The sequence below is a fragment of the Oryctolagus cuniculus genome, chromosome X, assembly GCF_964237555.1.
Source record: "Oryctolagus cuniculus chromosome X, mOryCun1.1, whole genome shotgun sequence".
Classification (NCBI taxonomy): Eukaryota; Metazoa; Chordata; class Mammalia; order Lagomorpha; family Leporidae; genus Oryctolagus; species Oryctolagus cuniculus.
This window is the reverse complement of record NC_091453.1, coordinates 30,067,686-30,087,768: the sequence shown is the minus strand read 5'-3', so window position 1 is coordinate 30,087,768 and position 20,083 is coordinate 30,067,686. Positions and strand designations below refer to the sequence as shown.

General features: G+C 40.9%; 1 protein-coding gene and 1 non-coding gene across 2 annotated transcripts in view; both read left to right on the top strand.

The window, feature by feature from the left end:
• EFHC2 (EF-hand domain containing 2) overlaps positions 1-20,083 on the top strand; it is a 183,471-nt gene that overhangs the window by 122,323 nt on the left and 41,065 nt on the right. The window lies entirely within an intron of this gene.
• On the top strand, positions 17,530-17,633 carry LOC127485007 (U6 spliceosomal RNA). The gene has a single exon (XR_007912216.1). It is a non-coding gene; the product is annotated as a U6 spliceosomal RNA (small nuclear RNA).

Below are 20,083 nucleotides of genomic sequence, written 5' to 3'. Positions count from 1 at the left end.
TTTCAGCATGCTTATCATTTACCTAGATTTTTCTTTTCATTTAAAATTTATGTTCAATGAAATGCACAAACCTTAAGTATACATTTGCTGAATTTTGACACCTGTGCAACCCATAGCCCTGTGAAGCCATTGAGCATTACCATCATCCCTGTCAGGCCCCCGCCCATATCCTGCATTCAGGAGATAACTACTATACTATTCTGATTATTTTCATTGTAGCTATTTTTTTCCTACTTTAGAATTTCATATAACTAGAACAATACAGTATTTATTCTTTTGTGGCTTCTTTCACTGAGATTTTGAGATTCATTTATGTCACTGAATGTATCAGTAATTCATTCCTTTATATTACCAAGTAGCATTCCATTGTATGAATATACCACCATTTATTAATTCATTCCTCTACGGATGGATACTTGGGTTGTTTCCAGTTTTTAGCTAATAATGAATAAACGTGCTTTGAACATTCTTGTACAAATATTTTCCTTTCTCCTAGTTACATACCTAGGCATGGAATTGCTGGATCATAGAGTAGGTATATGTTTAGTTTTTTAATAAACTGCCTGATCTTTTACCAAAATGGTTGTACTAGTTTGTATTCCCAAGTCCAAACTATCAAGCTTTTCTTCTATGGTTATATGGTTATTGCTTTCTGTAATTTGTTTACAAAGCCTTTGGCTACCTCAGAGTCACCAAGATATTCTTCTATGCCTTCCTCTAATACCTTTATGATTTTAGCTTTTAAGTCTATGGGTTATCTCAAATTTAGTTTTGTGTATAGTGTGAGGTAAGGATCAAGGTTTACCTTACATTCTTTTTTTTTTTTTTTTTTTTTTTTTTTTTTTTTTTGACAGGCAGAGTGGATAGTGAGAGAGAGACAGACAGAAAGGTCTTCCTTTTGCCGTTGGTTCACCCTCGAATGGCCGCCACGGCTGGCACTCTTCGGCCGGCGCACCGCACTGATCCGAAGGCAGGAGCCAGGTGCTTCTCCTGGTCTCCCATGGGGTGCAGGGCCCAAGCACTTGAGCCATCCTCCACTGCACTCCCTGGCCACAGCAGAGAGCTGGCCTGGAAGAGGGGCAACCGGAACAGAACCCGGCGCCCCAACCGGGACTAGAACCCGGTGTGCCGGCGCCGCTAAGTGGAGGATTAGCCTAGTGAGCCACGGCGCCGGCCTACCTTACATTCTTAAGATACTTATTTGAAATTCTTATAGGCTAGGAATTTTATATTAAAGGAAAACTAACTCAAGAGTTTTAAAATTTAATTTTGAAATGAACTTTTGTTAAAGTTTTGAAAAAAAATTTAGTTTATATAATTTTCAAATTCATATTAAGTTAGACATAATATCTTACCCATTCCATTTTTCTTATTCTGTGGTATAATTTTGACTAATTCTCCTTTTCAAGGGAATTTGATTTGCTGATCTTTCCTATTTTCTCATATCTTGTAGTTTCAATAATTTCTTTTATAATATACTCCCATTCTTGAGAATTGAAGTATCATCCTAGTTAACTGAGGAAAGCTAGAGACCAGTGATCTTGTTAGTTGAAGGAAACAGTATTATGCTCTACACATATGTTGGATTATACTTTCCAAAGATGGCTGCAACAGAATCTTCCACCCAGTGCTCTGTCTCTCTCTCTCACTGTCTGTAACTCTGTCAAATAAGTAAATAAAAAATAAATTTTTAAAAAAAAAGGGATACTTTTTTTTTTGACAGGCAGAGTTAGACAGTGAGAGAGAGAGAGAAAGGTCTTCCCTCCGTTGGTTCACCCCCCAAATGGCTGCCACGGCCGGCGCGCTGCGCTGATCCGAAGCCAGGAGCCAGGTGCTTCTCCTGGTCTCCCATGGGGTGCAGGGCCCAAGTACTTGGGCCACAGCAGAGAGCTGGCCTGGAAGAGGGGCAACCGGGACAGAATCCGGCGCCCCAACCGGGACTAGAACCCGGCGCCGCAGGCGGAGGCTTAGCCAAGTGAGCCGCGCTGCCGGCCAAAAGGGATATTTCTAATATTTCACTTTTACATGTTTACAACTTTGCATGCTGTAGGTTTTTGGTAGATGCAGATATTTTACTTAGGATTTTCACATCTTTGTTCATAAAGGAGCTAACCCTATACTTTTTCTTTCTTTGGCCACTTCAATTATCAGTGTTTTATGATAGCCTCTTAAAATGAGTTTTAGAATATTCACTCTCTGTTTCTTAATTTGTTAAAGGTAGGTATTATCAGGTCTTTGACAATTTTATATGAGTTGCCTATAGCAACCATATGGCCTTTCTTTTTTCAGTAGATAGATTTTTGCCTTAATGACTTACTTTCTCTAACGGTATTACATCTTATTTCAGCTTTCTGTTCTGAGTTGGCTTTGAAGATTATATAGTTTCTAGAAATGTTCCCATTTCATCTGATTTTACAATTTTATCACCTTTTAGCCTTATTAATGTTGATTTGGCCTTTTATAAAAATCAGTTTATTCTACTAGTTTTTTAAAGGAACCAGATTTCAATTTGTTAAACTTCTTAAACTTCATTTTCCATTTCATTAATTCCTATTCTTATTTTTATTATATACTCCTTTATACTTCCCTGTTTACTTTTTTTAATTTTTAAAAATTTATTTGAAAGGCAGAGTTACAGCGAGAGAGAGGGAAATACAGAGAGAGGACTCTCCATCTGCTAGTTCACTCCCCAAATGGCTGCGACAGCTGAGGCTGGGCCAGGCAGCAGGCGGGAGCCAGGAGTTTCATCTGGGTCTCCCACATGGGTGCTGGGGGCCAAGCACCTGGGCCATCTCTGCTTTCCCAGATATATCAGCAGGGAGCTGGAGCAGAAGTGGAGCAACAGGGACTCAGCCAGTGCCCATTCGGGATGCCAGCGTTGCCTGTGGTGGCTTAGCCCACTGCACCACAGTACCAGCCCTGGCTATTTACTTTTTAATTTCTGGAGTTGGACATTTGTTTCACTTGGTTTTGGTCTGTCTTTTCTTAAAAATGCACTTGCAGTTTGAATTTGCTCTCCGAGTACTACCTTAATTTTAATGAGTAAAGTGTTTATTATCTTTCATATGTAAATATTTTCTAATACTTATTTTTTTTACTATTTCATTATTTAAAAGTTTGTTTTTGCTAATTAATTAAAAGGGGTAGCTGTTTATCCTAGTGGTTAAGCCACCCCTTTGGACACCCACATCCCCTGATCCCAGCTTCCTGCTTATGTGCAACTTACGATGGCTCAAGTAGTTGGGTCCCTACAACCTACATGGGAGACCTGGAGTTCCTAGCTCACAGCTTTGACCTTGCCCGGCTCCATTTATTGTAGGTATTTGGGGAGTGAATGAGCAAATGGAAGCTTCTCTCTGTTTTTTTCTCCCTCTTTCTCTTTGCCTCTCAAATAAATAAAGTAAATAAATAAAAAGTGTGTTTTAAGCTTTCCACGTGTGTGGTGCTAGCTTTCCTTTAGTTCTTGATTTCTCTTTTTATATTTAGAGAACATGGTTTTGCAAGACACTGATTCTTTAATATTTATTTAGATTTACTTTGTAACTCTAGGAAATAAAACTCTTACTTTCTGAAATGCATTTATTTTCCGCTTCCATTTGAAGTTTAAACGGGTAAAGGATTTTAGAGTTACAGTTGTTTTTCTTTGACTTTTTGAAAAGATTATTGACTTCTGCCCTCCGTTGTGGTTGTTGGAAAATCTATTGTTAGTGTAAGTATTCCTTTGTAATCATATGCCTATTTTTCTCTGGTTGCCTATCTCTGTTTATGGTTTTCTGTCATTTCATTATTGTATATTTTGGGATTATTTGCAATTCTTCAACTTGAAAATGAGTCCTTATCTCTTCAAATAGCTTTTCTTATCCTTTTTTTTTCTGTTTTCCTTATGAAACTCTCAATCTATTCTTTATGTGTCTTAACTTCCTTTCCATGTCTTTTAATTTCTCGTTCTTTTTTTTTAATTTACTTTGCATTCTGTAATGCTTTCTTAAGTTTTTCCTTAAAACTCATCTCATTCATCGATTGAATGACAGTATCTTCTAATTTCCTAAGTGCTATTTAGTTGTTGTGGCTTTTTACATTTCTATACTGGCTTCTCTATGTTTTACCTCTTTAATAATTGTAAACATAATAATTTGTTGGTCCATTATTGATTTTTGTTCTGTTGTCCCACGTTCGTGGAATGTAAATCCATTTGTCTATCAATCCGCTCATAGTGAATTGTTTTCCTTTTCTTTTATGAGTGCATCTAAAATTAGACTCTCTTCTCCCACTTCACTAATTCCGTTATTGGCTTTCCTGAGTTGTTTTTGTTAAAGATTTATTTATTTAAAAGGCAGAGTCACAGAGAAGGGGACACACACACACACACACACACACACACACAGATGGATCTTCCCTCCACTGGTTCACTCCCCAAGTAGCTGCAACAGCTGGAGTTGGACCAGGCCAAAGACAGGAACCTGGAACTCCATCCAGGTCTCCCATGTGGATTCAGGGGCCCAAGCACTTTGGCAATCATCCGCTGCTTTCCCAGGTGTATTAGTAGGGAGCTGGATTGGAAGTGGAGCAGCCAAGACTGCAACCAGTGCTCATATGAGATGCCAGCATTACAGATGGTGGCTTAATTCACTTTACTACAATGCCAGCCCCTCAAGTAGTGTTTAAAAAAAAAAAAGTTTATTTTGAACTAATTATACACTTACAGAAAAATTTCCAAAATAGTACAAAAAAGTTCCCATATACCCTTCACTCAGCTTTTCATAGTATAATCATCTTATCGTATCATCTTATCGTAGTGTAATCATCAAAACCAGGAAATTAAACTTAGGGCAATACTGCAAACTAAAAACTTTGTTTGAATTTCACCAATTTTTCTACTAATGTCTTTTTCTGTTCCAGCATCCTATCCAGAATGCTTCTCATCAAACTTTCACCCACTAGTTTAATCATCCAGCCTAGAACTTTCAGAGTAGATTTGCCCTCTAAACTGCTGTAATTTCATTTTAATTTTGATGTTAATTTATTGTCTTGGGGCTTTACATAACAGGTAGCTAAAATAAATTTGTACTGTCAATTATTGGGCAAAATATTGACTGAGTTCTATCAGATAGCTTTTTTTTTGATGCAGGAGTTTAATTGCTATTTATCTTGGCCAATGGATAGAATTTATTAATCCTTCTTTCAATTCAATTGCAACCTTTTAAAGTTCTAGGTTTATGCCCATATTTCATATGTAGGAGTTCCTACATTGCTTTCCTCCTTGGCCAGAGGCCTTCTCTCATGTGCCTAAGTGAGCATTGAAATCTAAGCTTTTACCTCTTTGATCTCCACATTCCCCAGCTGCTTCCTATTAGTTTGTATAACTTCCTCTATGGCTATCAGCTACCTTTTTGCTTGGTACCTGGGGAGACGACTCTGATTTTTTGGAAGCTCAGCCAGGAATTTGAGTCTTAATTGCTACCCAGTCTACCATTTTGCCACACACAGTCCCTCTACCATGCCATAAGAGTCTCTAAAATTACATTGAGGGAAATACTGACTAGACACATTATTATTAGCGAATGTCACATTATTATTAACACATACGCTGAAATGGATTTGGCTGTGATCATATAGGCCTAGTTAAATTCAGCTCCACTATTTAAAAACCTTAATCACTCTCAGGCTTTCTCTTTCTATTTTTGAAGCATATCCATTCTTATAACCTTGAGTTTTATGGGATGCTAGAAAAAATTCTTGGCATTGTGGAGTAAATAAACCATATAACATTGTGCCAAAACAGATAGAGTATTTCTTATGTTTCTAAAGAGTGGAAAAAAGACCGTGTCTTTTTGAGTTTTTAATATACATTTATATTTATATTGTGTTTATTTTATTTCTTTTTCCATGATTATATTCTTGTGGGAGTGGATAAATTATTAACAGTGAAACTATTTCATCTAAAATACTGGGTTTTAATGATCTGTTTTCTAATTGAAATTTCTATGAATAAAAGCAAGGCAGCTATGTGGCAGACTAGTTGCTAACAAATGACCTGGTGCATGCCACCCATGCTTTCTTCTTTAATTAGATTCCAAATTTTGTTTTTTAAAGTGCAAACAGTAAGTAAATGCTAATTTGTAGTTCCTCATAAGGAGAATTAGCATGTAAAAGTTAGGATATAAAATGAGAGGATACTGGAGGGCATGAAGATAGACACTTGAGCCACCATAGGGCAGGCCCTCCCTGGCTGCTTTTCATTCAAACAAATTTTGCAGCCCAAGGTATTGAGTGTGGAAGGCTTGCCTCTCAGAGCAATGTTGAACCATGTAAGTTTATCATGCATGTGTTTGTTCAGTAAGCATATTTGTATATTGGGCACCTACTGTGTGTCAGGCCCCATATAGTGGGAGATAGAGGTTCAAAGATGAAGGAGCAGCCCTCGGGGATGCTAGCCTCATTGGCCTTGCACTGCTGGTTCTGGACTGCCTAGTCTAGATCATTCTCTTCCCACACCGTTTAGGAGGGAATCTCTCTATGTTGTCTAGTTTTCTCCTATCTGCCTCTATGTTGTGGTCCAGATTGCATTTCTTCCCTTAACATGTTATTGACCACCCCAGCTCGCAGTAATCCTTGCTTCTTTGAACGCATTGCATTTTTGGCTGTACTGCCCAGTATATCTTTTTTATTCCAATATGCATGTTAGTTGAAGAATGAATGAATGAATGAATGAACAAATGTGGTACCTTTTGTTTGGATTCAACTTAATGGTTAAAATCCTATTGATAGGGTATTCCTAGACTTATGAGTATTTTGTTCTTTCTTAAAGGGCAATTCATTTGATCATTTATTAATAATATATAGCTGACACATGCTGTGTACCGTGTGATCATGCTACACCATGTGCTTTCTACATGTTAACTAATTTACTCCTCACAGCAGTCCTACAAAGTAGGTACTAGTGTTACTCCTATTTTGCACATGAGGAAACTGAGGAATAGAGAGGTTAAGGAACCTACTCAGGATCACATAGGAAGTTTCAGCGCTGTAATGGACATCTGGCAGTCTAGCAGTTTCACCATGAGTGAAGTTTTAGAATCAAACTAGTTACGGTTGACAGTTCATTCTGTTTCTCTAATGTCTCATGCTTTTCATCTGTGAAAAGAGAATGATTGGTAAGATTAACATGTGTTAAATACTAAGCCATTAAACACTCATGACATTAGTTCTTTCACTTGCCTTCACCACTGACCACATGAAATTTACACCCCTCAGTCTAGAAAGCATGTGTGCATTCCTGAACGGCACACTAGAGCCAGCTACACCAACCTTGAGATCTTTGCTCTTCTTGATTCTGCTTTTTTCTGGAATTGGGGGAAGTTAGGATAGGGTTAAAAGAAAACTTCCTGTGTATATACCCATTCAATTTTTCTTCTCACTATTGTGTGTATTTTTATATTTGTTTCAATTTTGCCTTGTCTCAGAAATGAATTTAAAGTGAGTTACAAAAATGCAGACTATTCTACAACATTAAATGGATATACAAATAATAAAGATGAAAGAAAACGTAGAAAAGAGCAGTGGGCCTGCAGTGGGGCTGACACACAGTGTATTTATAGACTGTATAGTCATGGGCATTTACTGGCATCAGCCACAGACCTACCTGTGAGTCTCTTAGAGGTCAACGCAAAACAGGAGGCTGTGATCAGTTAATAGGATGCACGGTGTTCATAAAGCAGTAATAAGCTCATTGCTTGAGAGAAGGAATCCGATGCAGAACCCAAGAAAGACATTATCATCTGGCCACTTACAGAGACGATGCTCTGGCAGGTGGGTGATGGTCTCAGTAGCGTGCCCCAAAGATACCCCGCAGTGAGCTCCTGGTGGCTATTTCTCGCAGTATTCCTTAGAAGAAAACAAGAGCATTCCACTGGAATATGGTTCAGTCAAAACATTTCTCCTAGAGGCTGCACCATGAGCCAAGTACACAACTTCCTGAGGTCTAGCTTTAGCTGGGATGCAAAGGTGCCTCTTTCTGACCTCTGAATGAAAGAGAGGGGAGTGCAAGAAGGCCTGACTTGGGAGGGTGAATCCGTCATTGATTGTTACAATTTTGATATATAACAAATGACTTCAAAAATCTTAGTGTCATGCAGAATAAGTATTTAGTTCACAGGTCTGTGGGTTGGCCATGGGTTAGTTGATCTGGCCTGAACCTACCTGAGGCAGCTCTGTTGCACATGTCTATCATTCTCCAAGGAACTGTGGGCTTTCCTGAGCGCATTCTCGTGGTGATAGCAAAGGTGTAATCAGAGAATGAGAAACATGGAATACCTCTTTTTGAAAAAAAAAAATATTTAGTTGAAAGGCAAAGCAACAGAAAGAGAGGTGGTTCACTTCCCAAATGGCCACAATAGGTTAGGCTGGGCCTGGCTGAAGCCATGGAACCAAGAATTCCATTCTGGTCTCCTACATGGGTGAAAAAGAACCTAAGTAACTTGGGCATCATCTGCCCCCAGCATGCATTAGCAGGGAGCTGTATGAGAAGCGGGGCAGCTGGGACTTGAAGCAGTACTCTGATAGGAGATACTGGGATCGCAAGCCACACCTTATCAAACCATACCACCACATCAGCCCTTCTGAAGACCTCTTGATGTGTAGGCTCAGAACTGGCACACTTTGACTTTCATGCTATTCTTCGGCCAATCAAGTCCTATGGCTGAGCCCATTGTCAGTAAGCAAGAAGGAAGTTGTGCTCCTTTAGAGTATAGAATAGCAGATTCACCCATGAAAGGGCACAGATATGGGGAGAGTGAGGTGTCGAGGGCGGTATGTGATATCCTATGGTAGGGATGGAAATGACTGTGGCCAAAGCTCACAGCCCCTACAGCACAGAGGCTGCTGCCCTGGTGGGTGCCTGCTGCCACCATGCAGGCTTAGACGTCAGGTGGCTGTGGCTAGTTGTCATTCCAGCAAATCAGCTCTGGGCAAACTGTGCCCTATGAGTGTCCATTCTGTGGCCTAGAAGGAACTTTGTACCAGTGTCTTCTCCTGGACGAGGAATACTGCTGGCCGTTGAAATGTTGGGGAAGTCAGGGCTGTGACTGACAACCAGCTTTTCCATTTGTATTTGTCTTAATTGATTTACATTCATTTCTCATTTATATTTTACTAGGAGAAATGTGAAACACGTAATAGATGAGCATATTTACTTTTTGATTTAGAGCCATGTAGGCTTTACAGATGAAGCTATCAGCATATGGATTTCTTCTATTACTTTTAAAACTTCTATTTTAGGACTGACGCTTTGTGGTTACACACTAGGATTCATTACCTAGAATTTAAGCACAGTGTTTAAAACTGGGAGCCAGGACCAAGTTCTCATTATGTTATCTGGCCTGAAAATGATTTCTTACTGACATTGCAAAGTTTAAAAGTTTCAGCCACTGTCCAAATGTACTTAGGTAATTTGCCTAGGTTGTATCTGCAACTTCTGATTCAGATAAGTAATTTAATCCTCAGCCCAGTGCTGCCTTCTTGCAAGCTCAGAATTCTTCCTAGAAGACCTCAAACCAATCCAAAAGTAGGCCACGGTGAAAGTGGAAGCAGTCTTCCTACTTCACGTTATGGAAAGGAAGTTCTATTTCTTCATTTTTTGATTTATTGACAGGAGACTCAGTTACCTTAATGACAATTTGTCAATTTGAACATAAGACCAAGAATCTACCCTGGGACTTCTGTGTGATTAAGCGGTCCCTAAAAAGGGCCACTGCCAAAGGTTGTGCCAATTGTGAACTATGTAACTCTGGGACCACCATGCATGGAAAGCCTCTTTTGGAATCCCTCTTCTCAGTGGCGAGGTGTTGGGATAAGCCTCCCAGGGTTTACTCTGCTACTTCTCCTCTTTTTTCCCTACAAAAACCACACCCCAAATGTGGCTTCTTGCTCTTTGAATAAAAAACTTGTCTTCCCTGCTCTACCCTTAAATAGTTGTGGCCTCTTTTCATATTGACTTGGAACATTTATTTGTGGTGGATATGATTATATCTCCTTTCCTTAACCACTCTCCCCACACACATACATGCATGCGGGTGCATGTGCACATGTGCACACACACATACCCCATCTGTGACAGAACCTGTGGAATTTGTGAACCACAGCCAGACACCAACGTCCAGACTGCTCTAAAGACCTCTTTGTAAAGTTGCATGAAAAGAGAAAAACTAAACTATGTAGAACAGGAGAATCCATGTAGACTCTCGAAGTGATTTATTGGATGAAAAATTGGTTTCTGTTTGTTTATCCTTAGAAACTATGTTATGGTCAAAAAGATGTACCATAGTCTCAGCAGTTGCAGGCCATTTTGGGAAGTAAACAGACCAAAATAGGGAAGGACTTACATGGAAACGTAGAAAACACATATTTTCTGAATTAAGAATTAAACAAGAGGCACTAACAGACACTGGATACTGCAGAAAACTTGGTAGTAAACTGGAGAACTATCTTTAGCAACATCCCCAAATAGAGCAAAATAAAAAAGGGAATGGGGGCTGGCAGAGTAGTGCAGCGGATTCAGCTGCCATGTGATGCTGACATCCCGTATGGGAGTGCCAGTTCAAGTGCCACCTCCTCTGCTTCTGAAACACATCTAACAAGGCAGCAGGAGATAGCCCAAAACTTAGGTCCCTGGCACCCATGTAGGAGAGTTCCTGGCTCCTGGCTTCAGCTTGGCCCAGCCCCAGCAGTTGTGGGCATTTCAGAAGTGAACCAGTGAATGGAAAAACCTCCTCTCTCCCCTCTCTGCCTGCCTGTCTGTCTCTCACTTTGCTTTTCAAGTAAGTAATCTTTTTTTAATATAAAAACAGAGATATTGAAACAGTGAGAAAGAAGAGAGCAGAAACAGGTAGAGAGGGAACTAAACAAATTGAACTAAAGTAATCATTAAAGACAATTTTTTAAATTTATTTTCTTAGCTTAAAAAATCTGAAAATCAAAAGAATTCATTCTTTTCCAACCAAAATATGGAAAAGAGAGCACTAAATAGACCTTAGTAAAAATTTAAATTGTCATATAAAAGACTCTAGTAAGTATCAAAGCAAAACTTACACAAAACAAAGCTTAAAAATACCATCACCAATGGTAGAACCAGTGACATAAAAGCCAAAAACTATGACCTCAAGTAGTATAGGGAGGCCATAGATTATATGTTCAGTGCTTCAAGGGTACACAAATTGAGGACAAATTGTTTTTGTACATTGGACAAAAGAAATGTTTTTAAATCTTTTAAGAAAACTGACAATATAATTTAGTAAATTGTTCAAAGTAATGTATTACTTTAATAAATTAATCCAGAACATGAAGAAAAATTTAAATTAAGAATTGAAAGAGGCCAGCACTGTGGCATATTGGGTAAACCCACCTCCTGTAGTGCCAGCATCCCATATAGGCACCAGTTCAAGCCCCAGCTGCTCCACTTCCAATCTAGCTCTCTGCTATGGCCTGGGAAAGCAATAGAAGATGGCCCAGGTGTTTGGGCCCCTGCACCTGCGTGGGAGGACCCAGAAGAAGCTCCTGGCTCCTGGCTTCAGATCGGTACAGCTCTGGCCATTGCAGCCAGTTGGGGAGTGAACCAGCAGATGGAAGATACCTCTCTCTCTCTCCCTCCCTCTCTCTCTCTTTCTCTCTCTCTGCTTCTTCCTCTCTCTCTGTGTAACTCTGACTTTCAAATAAATAAATAATTAAATCTTTAAGAAAAAAAGAGTTGAGGGAGGGCATGATGAGGCCAGCATGGTGACATAGCGGGTAAAGCCACTGCCCACAGTGCCGGCATCCCATGTGGGCCGCGGTTCAAGACCTGGCTGCTCCACTTCCGATCCCGCTCTCTGCTATGGCCTAAAAAAGCAGTAGAAGATGGCTGAAGTCCTTGGGCCCCTCCACCTGTGTAGGAGACCTGGAAGATGCCCCTGGCTCCTGGCTCCTGGCTTCAGATTGGCCCAGCTCTGGCCATTGCAGCCATTTGGGGTGTGAACCAGCAGATGGAAGATATCTCTCTGCCTCTGCCTCTGCCTCTGCCTCTCTGTAACTCTGCCTTCCAAATAAATAAATATTTTTTAAAAAATAGGGGGCGTCCTAAAAAATTAGAGCAGTTGGAGTGGGTGTTATGGAACAACGGGTTAAGCTGTCACTAGGATGCCTTCATCCCATATCAGCGTGAGCGCCTGTTCGAGTCCCAACTATTCCTTCAATCCAGGTTCCTGCCATTATGCCTGGGAAGCAGAAGATGATGGCTCAAGTACTTGAATCCCTGCCACCCACATGGGAGACCCAAATGGAGTTTGTGGTTCCTGGCTTTGGCTTGGCCCAGCCTAGTCCCAGCAGTTGCAGCCATTTGGGAGTGAACTAGAAGGAAGATATTCATTCTCTCTCTCTCTCTCTCTCTCTCTCTCTCTCTCTCTCTCTCTCTCTCTCTTTTACACACACACACACACACACACACACGCTCTTACACATGTGAATTCAGAGCTCAAGCATTATTTCAAAGAGCTGAATGCTATCATTGAGAAAATTTTAAAAGCCAGTGACATGGTTTATACCACAGATAAAGTAACAAAGATTCAGAAAGAGGGTATAGCTCAGGGGTAGAGCATTTGACTGCAGATTCAGAAGGAGAGAGTGGGGAAAGCAAAGGCTGAGTTCCTCGTGTTCCATCTGAGAGGAAAATAATGTTTTAAATGTTTTAATCTTGTCTTTGGTACTTAGGTAAATACAGGCTTAAAATGTTTTAGGACAATTTCAAGTTAATATAAAACTCCAAATAGATTTTTTTTTTTTTTGCAGAATCTGAGATCAAACCAGGTAGTCTTTGTTGCAAAAGACAAATAGCAAAAGTAGATAAGCAATGACAACATGTGAACAACTGAAAATGTGAAATAAGATGACAGGAGGGGGAAGAAGGTCGCAGGAGAAGTTGTGACCATAAATGCGAAGTCTCTGACTGCACTTGGAACCATTATGACACATTCTACTTGCTCTGCATTGGGTTGTGATCACTCCTCTTTTACTTTTCCCATTTAATTCCTTGAGCACCTGTTTACCATATTACCAGGCATTCCTCTTGGGGGATCATTCATTTATTCTTGATTTATCTTCCTCTTCCCCCTTAATTGTTCAGGAATCCCAGAGATACTTATTTGAGTAGAAAGGGTCAGACTGCTGCTAAATGTCGCTGTCGTGGCTCCTTGCTGCCACGAGGCTGCTGTGGGAGACAGATCCTCTCAGGCTGATGGACAGTGCTGGGTTGACTCTGCTGGGCAGATGGTCAAGGGTTGGGTTTTGCTGGTGTTTTTAAATTGGAGAGGCATGGGCATGTCTGTATGCTGAGAGGAAAGTACCTGTAGGGACCAAGAGGTCAAAGGCACGGGTAATAGGCTGGACAATTTAAGTATCAGTGAGTAGTTAAGCATGAAGAAGCAGTTTAGAATAGAGTTGAGACCTAGTTATCCTTTTTTTCCATCCTCCATAATGGATGTTTCCCTCTTTCTCATTATTAAGCTTCTAACCTTAACATTTTCCTCCCATTCATAGCAGAAAAATCTCATCTCCAGGTTAACAGATAATACAGAAATTCTCAGATACAAACTTCCCCCATAACCCCTACACCCACAGCTTTGCAGTCCTCCTTTTCCATCTCAGTAGAAAAGATAATCCCTCCTGTTGGCCAAAGCTAACTTCCATGATGGTCCTGTCTTCTAGACACTCAACAAGAGTCCTGAGGTCCATTCTAAGCCAAAAACGTTCAATCCTAATTGATGCTTCTCAGCTCCAATCTCTTACCATGTTCCCCTTCACCCCAGAACCCTCACTGGCAGGCCTACCTCTGTGTTTCCTGAATACTCTGACAGGACTCTGTTCATACTGCTCTCTTGCCCAGTACCCTTCCTCTGGAGTCCCTTCAGCAGCGGAAGAAAACCTGGGTATCCTAGAATGGCCCGCGTGTGTGCCTTTTGTGATTGGGCCCCACTTGCCAGCTCTCTTATCTCTTGGCTTTGTTTCTGTTATGTTCAGTTCATCCTAAGAGCTCTGATTATCTCGGTTGAAATCTTGGCTGCGCTGCTTAATAGTCATGTGGCTTTGGGCAATTTACTAAAGCTCTCTGGGCTTTAATTTTTCATCAATAAAATGAGTATAATTGAAGTTCCTGCTGAAAGATTTGTTATGAGGATTAAATGAGTTCATGAATGTGGAGCGGTGAGATCAATGTCTGGCATACACTGAGCATGTGATATTACTCCTGTTATTCATACTTGTATAGCTCCCCACATACACCATCTTCTTGTTCTCTTTTAGTCTTTAAAGAATATAGTTGGGCTGGCACCGTGGCTCAATAGGCTAATCCTCCGCCTGCGGCGCCGGCACCCCGTGTTCTGGTCCCGGTTGGGGCGCCGGATTCTGTCCCGGTTGCCCCTCTTCCAGGCCAGCTCTCTGCTGTGGCCAGGGAGTGCAGTGGAGGATGGCCCAAGTGCTTGGGCCCTGCACCCCATGGGAGACCAGGAGAAACACCTGGCTCCTGGCTATGGATCAGCGCAGCGCGCCGGCCACAGCAGCCATTGCGGGGTGAACCAATGGAAAAAGGAAGACCTTTCTCTGTCTCTCTCTCACTGTCCACTCTGCCTGTCAAAAAAAAAAAAAAAAAAAAAAAAGAAGAAGAAGAAGAAGAATATAGTCCTTTCTCCCATTCCTTCGAACCTTTCCCCACCACCACCATTTCTCTGGGTGGCAAATTGCTTCTCATCTTTGCTCAGCTACTGCCTTCACTGTGAAGCCTTCCTGAATTCCCCCCTACGTGCATCTACATGCTAGAGTAGGTGAGGAGTACTTTATCTGAGTATGTCTCTAGACATATCTTTATTGAAGCCATTTTTCTATTTTGTTGACTTGGCTTTCCTTTTGGTCTGTAATTAACTCTAAGGTGCAGATATCAAAGACTAAAGGTCAAATCTAGTCTTTTCTTCTCTTATTATATATCAGTTGGCTAGAGTTAGTAATTAGTGTTTGTTGAACAAATGAGTGAATGAACATGTACAGACAGAAAACAGAAGAAATATAATTTTTTAACAAATAAGGAGAAGAGCTCCAGCTCCCCGATAATGCGCCTGGGAAAGCAGAAGATGGTCTAGTTACTTAGGCCTCTGCCACCCACATGGAAGACGCGAATGAAGTTCCTGGCTCATGGCTTCCACTTGGCCAAGGCCTGGCCATTGCAGCCATCTGGGGAGTGAACCAATGGATGGAATGCTTGCAACAGTCATGGCTGGGCCAGGCCAAAGCCAAGAGCTTGAACTCCATCTGGGTCTTCCACATGGGTGGCAGGAACTTAAGTGCTCACAGTATACATTAATGTATCTCACAGGATACATTAACAGGAAGCTGGATGGGAAGCAGAGTAGCCGGAACTTAAACTGGCACTCTGATATGGGATGGGATGAGGGTATTGCAAGTGGCAGCTTAACCTGGTATGACACAATGCCTGCCTATCAAATCACTATTGATTAAAATGAGACATCATTTTTACTCATTGAATTGGGAAACTGTTTATTTGAGAAGGACTGAGACTGAGGTAGATAAGGAGAGAGAGCCAGCTCCCACTAGCTGATCCACTCCTCAAATACCTGCAGCAGCCTGACTGAAGCCAGGAGCTGGGAACTCAGTCCAGGTCTCCCACAAGGGTAAGAGGAACCCAGTTATTTGAGCCATCACTGCTACCTCCCAGGGTCTGCATTAGCAGAGAGCCGGAATCAGGAGTTGGAGCCCAGTACCAAACCCAGGTAATTTGACAAGGGACCATGGGCATTTTAACTGCTAAGCTACACACCTGCCCCAGGAAGCTTTACAAAAGAATAATATCCGATTTTGTAGACTCTCTCTTGTTGCTGGTGGGAGGGTAAAAGCAGCTTAGCACCACATATCAAAATCCTTTAAAAAGCCTTTTTCTGGGACACTTGTGGTGTAGCAGCCTAAGCCACCACTTTAGATAACCACATCCCATATTGGAGTGCCTGGTTCAAGTGCTTTGGATCCAGCTTCCTGCTAACGTGCCTAGGAGGCAGCAAATAATGGCCCAAGTGATTTGGTTCCTTTGCTCTTTCCCTCTGTCACCCTGCCTTTCAGGTAAATAAATCTTTAAAAATAAAAAAAAAAAGCTGTCTTTTCTTTTACTTCACTAATTGTACCTCTGGTACACTACTGAAGGGAGTCATCATAAATATAGACAAGTTTATGTATGTAAATATTCATTATGCATTATTCATATAAAAATTTGAAAAATCCATGAAATAGTCAATAACACAAGAATGGTTTCGCATTTGGTTTCAGCATATGTGGCAATATGGAAATGTTGAAGTAAGTGAAAAAAGCAGACTGTGAAATATGTTCACAATTATTAAGGAAAAAAATACCCCAAGAACCCATTTACAGGAAGGGCACTGTGAAGAAGTGTACTTGGATGTTTACTTGGTTATATTTGGGTGGTGAGAGTGTGCATGATTTTTCTTTTTTCTTTTATATAGCATCCCAATTCTCTATATAGTTATTTTACAATGGAGTGAAGCCAATAATTATATTTTAAAATAATTATAATTTATATTTTAAAGTATAGGCTCAAACAAAATGAAGCATCTGTTTATAGTATTCACAATTATTTGATATGAGCACATCTCAAATTACTAAATTGATTGTAAGCACCTGGAGGGCACAGACTGCTGCCCTCTATCCTGTATTCGGCTGTTGTGTGATCAGTAAGTACCTGTGGATTTACATGGTGTCGTCTTCCACATAAGGCCCCTTGGTTGTCAGAGAACTCAGCATGGCCTTGTAGGCCTCTGAAACATCTGGCAGCTCACTCAGAATCCATTGAAAACAAAAAGTGAAACAGGAAACAAGTGGGCCTTGGGGGGATTGTTTGGAGGCAGAAGATCCCTGATAGAGAGTAGGTGTTAATGAAAAGGAAGGTTCTAGAAAATGAAGAATTTTGCTTGTAAATTAAATGACTATTCACCCTTTTCTGCCTACATTGCAAGTTAACCACCGTCATCCAGACTTCTATTTGCTATTGCAAAAAATGTTGATGTGATTTTTAAAAATTTTTTTTTATTTAATGAGCATAAATTTCCAAAGTACAGCTTATGGACCACAATAGCCTCCCCCCCCCCCCCCGTATCTTCCCTCCCACCCACAACGCTCCTCTCTCCCACTCCCTCTCCCCTTCCCCTTCACATCATGATTAATTTTCAATTATCTTTATATACAGAAGATCAATTTAGCGTATGTTAAGTAAAGATTTCCACATTTTGCTCCCACACAGAAACACAAAGTGTAAAATACTATTTGAGTACTAGTTATAGCATTAATTAAACACCTAAGAGTAATTGTGTATTAATTACAGAGTTCAACCAATAGTTTTAAGTAGAATATAAAATGCATCTTTTGTATTGTTGTGGCTTCCTCCCCCCCCCGACCTCCCTCCCTCCCTCCCGTGGCCCTCCCCTCACCCACTCACTTCGGCAGCACATATACTAAAATTGGAATGATACAGAGAAGATTAGCATGGCCCCTGCGCAAGGATGACACGCAAATGATGTGATTTTAAAAACACAAATCACAGGGCTGGCATTGTGATGCAACAGGTTAAGCTGCCACCTGTGACACTGGCATCCTATATGGGTGCTGGTTCGAGACCCAGCTGCTCCACTTCCAATCCAGCTCTCTGCTAATATACCTGGGAAAGCAGCAGAAAATGGCCCAAGTCTTGGACCCTGCACCCACAAGGGAGACCTAGATGGAGTTCCAAGCTCGTGGCTTTGGCCTGGTCCACCCCCAGCCATGTGGCCATTTGGATAATAAATCAGCTGATGGAAGACCTCTGTCTTTCCCGTTTTCTCTGTAACTCTGCCTTTCAAATAAATAAAACAAATTTTTTAAATCACTGTTGCTTTATTTTATTTAAAGGCATAATGTACCAAATCATGGAAGAATTAAAGATGAACTTTTTAAAGGATTTCTAACGTTAAGCTTCTATGACAGATAGACTGTTAATATAGTGTACAACAATTGCTCTTTTTTAAGATTTTAATTATTTATTTGAGAGGTAGAGTTGTAGGCACAGAGAGGAAGAGACGGAGAGAGAGGTCTTCTATCCATTGGTTCACTCCCCAGTTGGCCACAGTGGCTGGAACTGGGCTGATCTGAAGCCAGGAGCTTCTTCTGGGTCTCCCATGCAGGCGCAGGGACCTAGGCACTTGGGCCATCTGCTGCTTTCCCAGGCCATAGCAGAGATCTGGATTGGAAGAGGAGCAGCCAGGACATGAACTGGTGCCCATATGGGATGCTGGTGCCACAGGTGGAGGCTTAGCCTACTGCACCATAGCACTGTCCCTTAACAATTGCCCTTAACTGGGTAAGAATATCTCATTTTGTTTGGCTATAATTAAAAAGTCCCAAAGTGGAGTACACCAAGACATACTGAATTTCAGACTAAATAACTTAAAATTACCATGTACATTCCACTACATGTCAAAACAGGAAAAGCCATAGTATTTGATGTGAAATGAAGATTAGAGCAATAATAAAAGGAAAACAAGAAGCTGCTTACATTTGTTTGGAGTAAGAAAACCGGGTCAATGATTTTCAGTGCAGATGCACTTCTCTTTAGGAGAATATATTAAAAATTGAATTTGCAAAGCAGATGAATTTGCTAGTAATTATTTATATTGTCGAAAGATTCTTTAGTTTCAGAAGGGTCTATTTCAGGGGTCAGTGTGCTTGTCATTATGAACTTGACAGAAATGAGAGAATTTAATGCTTGGATGTTTGATGCCACTAGCAATTAAATATGACCAAAATGAAGGTAACATATCTTTATATGTAAAATTGAAAAAGGGCATCTAATTTGATTTCTAAAAAATTAAGTAGTTGTAGAGCTTTTCAGATCTACCTAGTAGATGAAGGGAGGCACACCTGGAGCTTATTACTTTATCATTTCCAGTGTCTTTCTGAATATGACTATTTGGAACAAGCATACAGTTTTCCTTTCACATTCTGCAGATGAATTCAAAGATTTCAGAGTTATCAAAAACATTTCACAGTTCTCCAAGGTAAACTTGCTTAAGAGAAGTCACTCTTCCATCCTATTACAACTTGCAATTATCTCCTTTGTGAAATGATGACTGTAAGAAAAATTGCTGTCACTTACTGAGCATTGAGAATTCCCAGCACTATGCTAAATGCTTTTCATATCATGCTAACTGAATCCTCACTTTTCATTTATTTAGTGAACCATTTACTGTAGAGGGCGCTTAATGTTGTGCTAAGGACCATTTAAGGTGTTGCAGGTTCATCAGTGAAGAATACAGGCAAATAATCCTGCCCTCTGTGGAACTTTCATGCTAGTGTGGGTGGAAGGGCAAGAAAGACAAAAAATACAAAATAAATAAATAATATACTAGTTGGAATGTGATGAATGACACTGAGGAATAGGAGTGAGGAAAGCCAGAGTTGGGAGAGGGAAGAGTCTCACTTTATAAAAGAATGGTCAGGGGCCGTTGTTGTGGCATAGTGGGCTAAGCCTCCACCTGTGGCACCAGCATCGCACATGGGTACTGGTTCTAGTCCCGTCTGCTCCTCTTCCGATCCAGCTCTCTGCTATAAGCAGTGGAGGATGGCCCAAGTCCTTGGGCCTCTGCACCTGTGTGGGAGACCCCGAAGAAGCTCCTGGCTCCCGCCTTCAGATTGGCCCAGCTCCAGCCATTGTGGCCATTTGGGGAGTGAACCAGTGGATAGAAGACCTCTCTGTCTCTCCCTCTCTCTGTCTATAATTCTGCCTCTGAAATAAATAAATAAAATCTTTAAAAAACAAAAAAACAAAAATTAATGGTCATGGAAGGCTTCACAGAGTAGCTGGCTCCCACAGCTGACCATCCCAGCTAGGGGATTAGCAAGAGTGGGGACCCTGAAATTGGGAACATGCCAGACTTGTTTGAGGAAAGCAAGGAGTACAGTAGGTGAGGACAGAGGGAAAGATGCGGAGAATCATAGGGGACGAGTTCCGAGA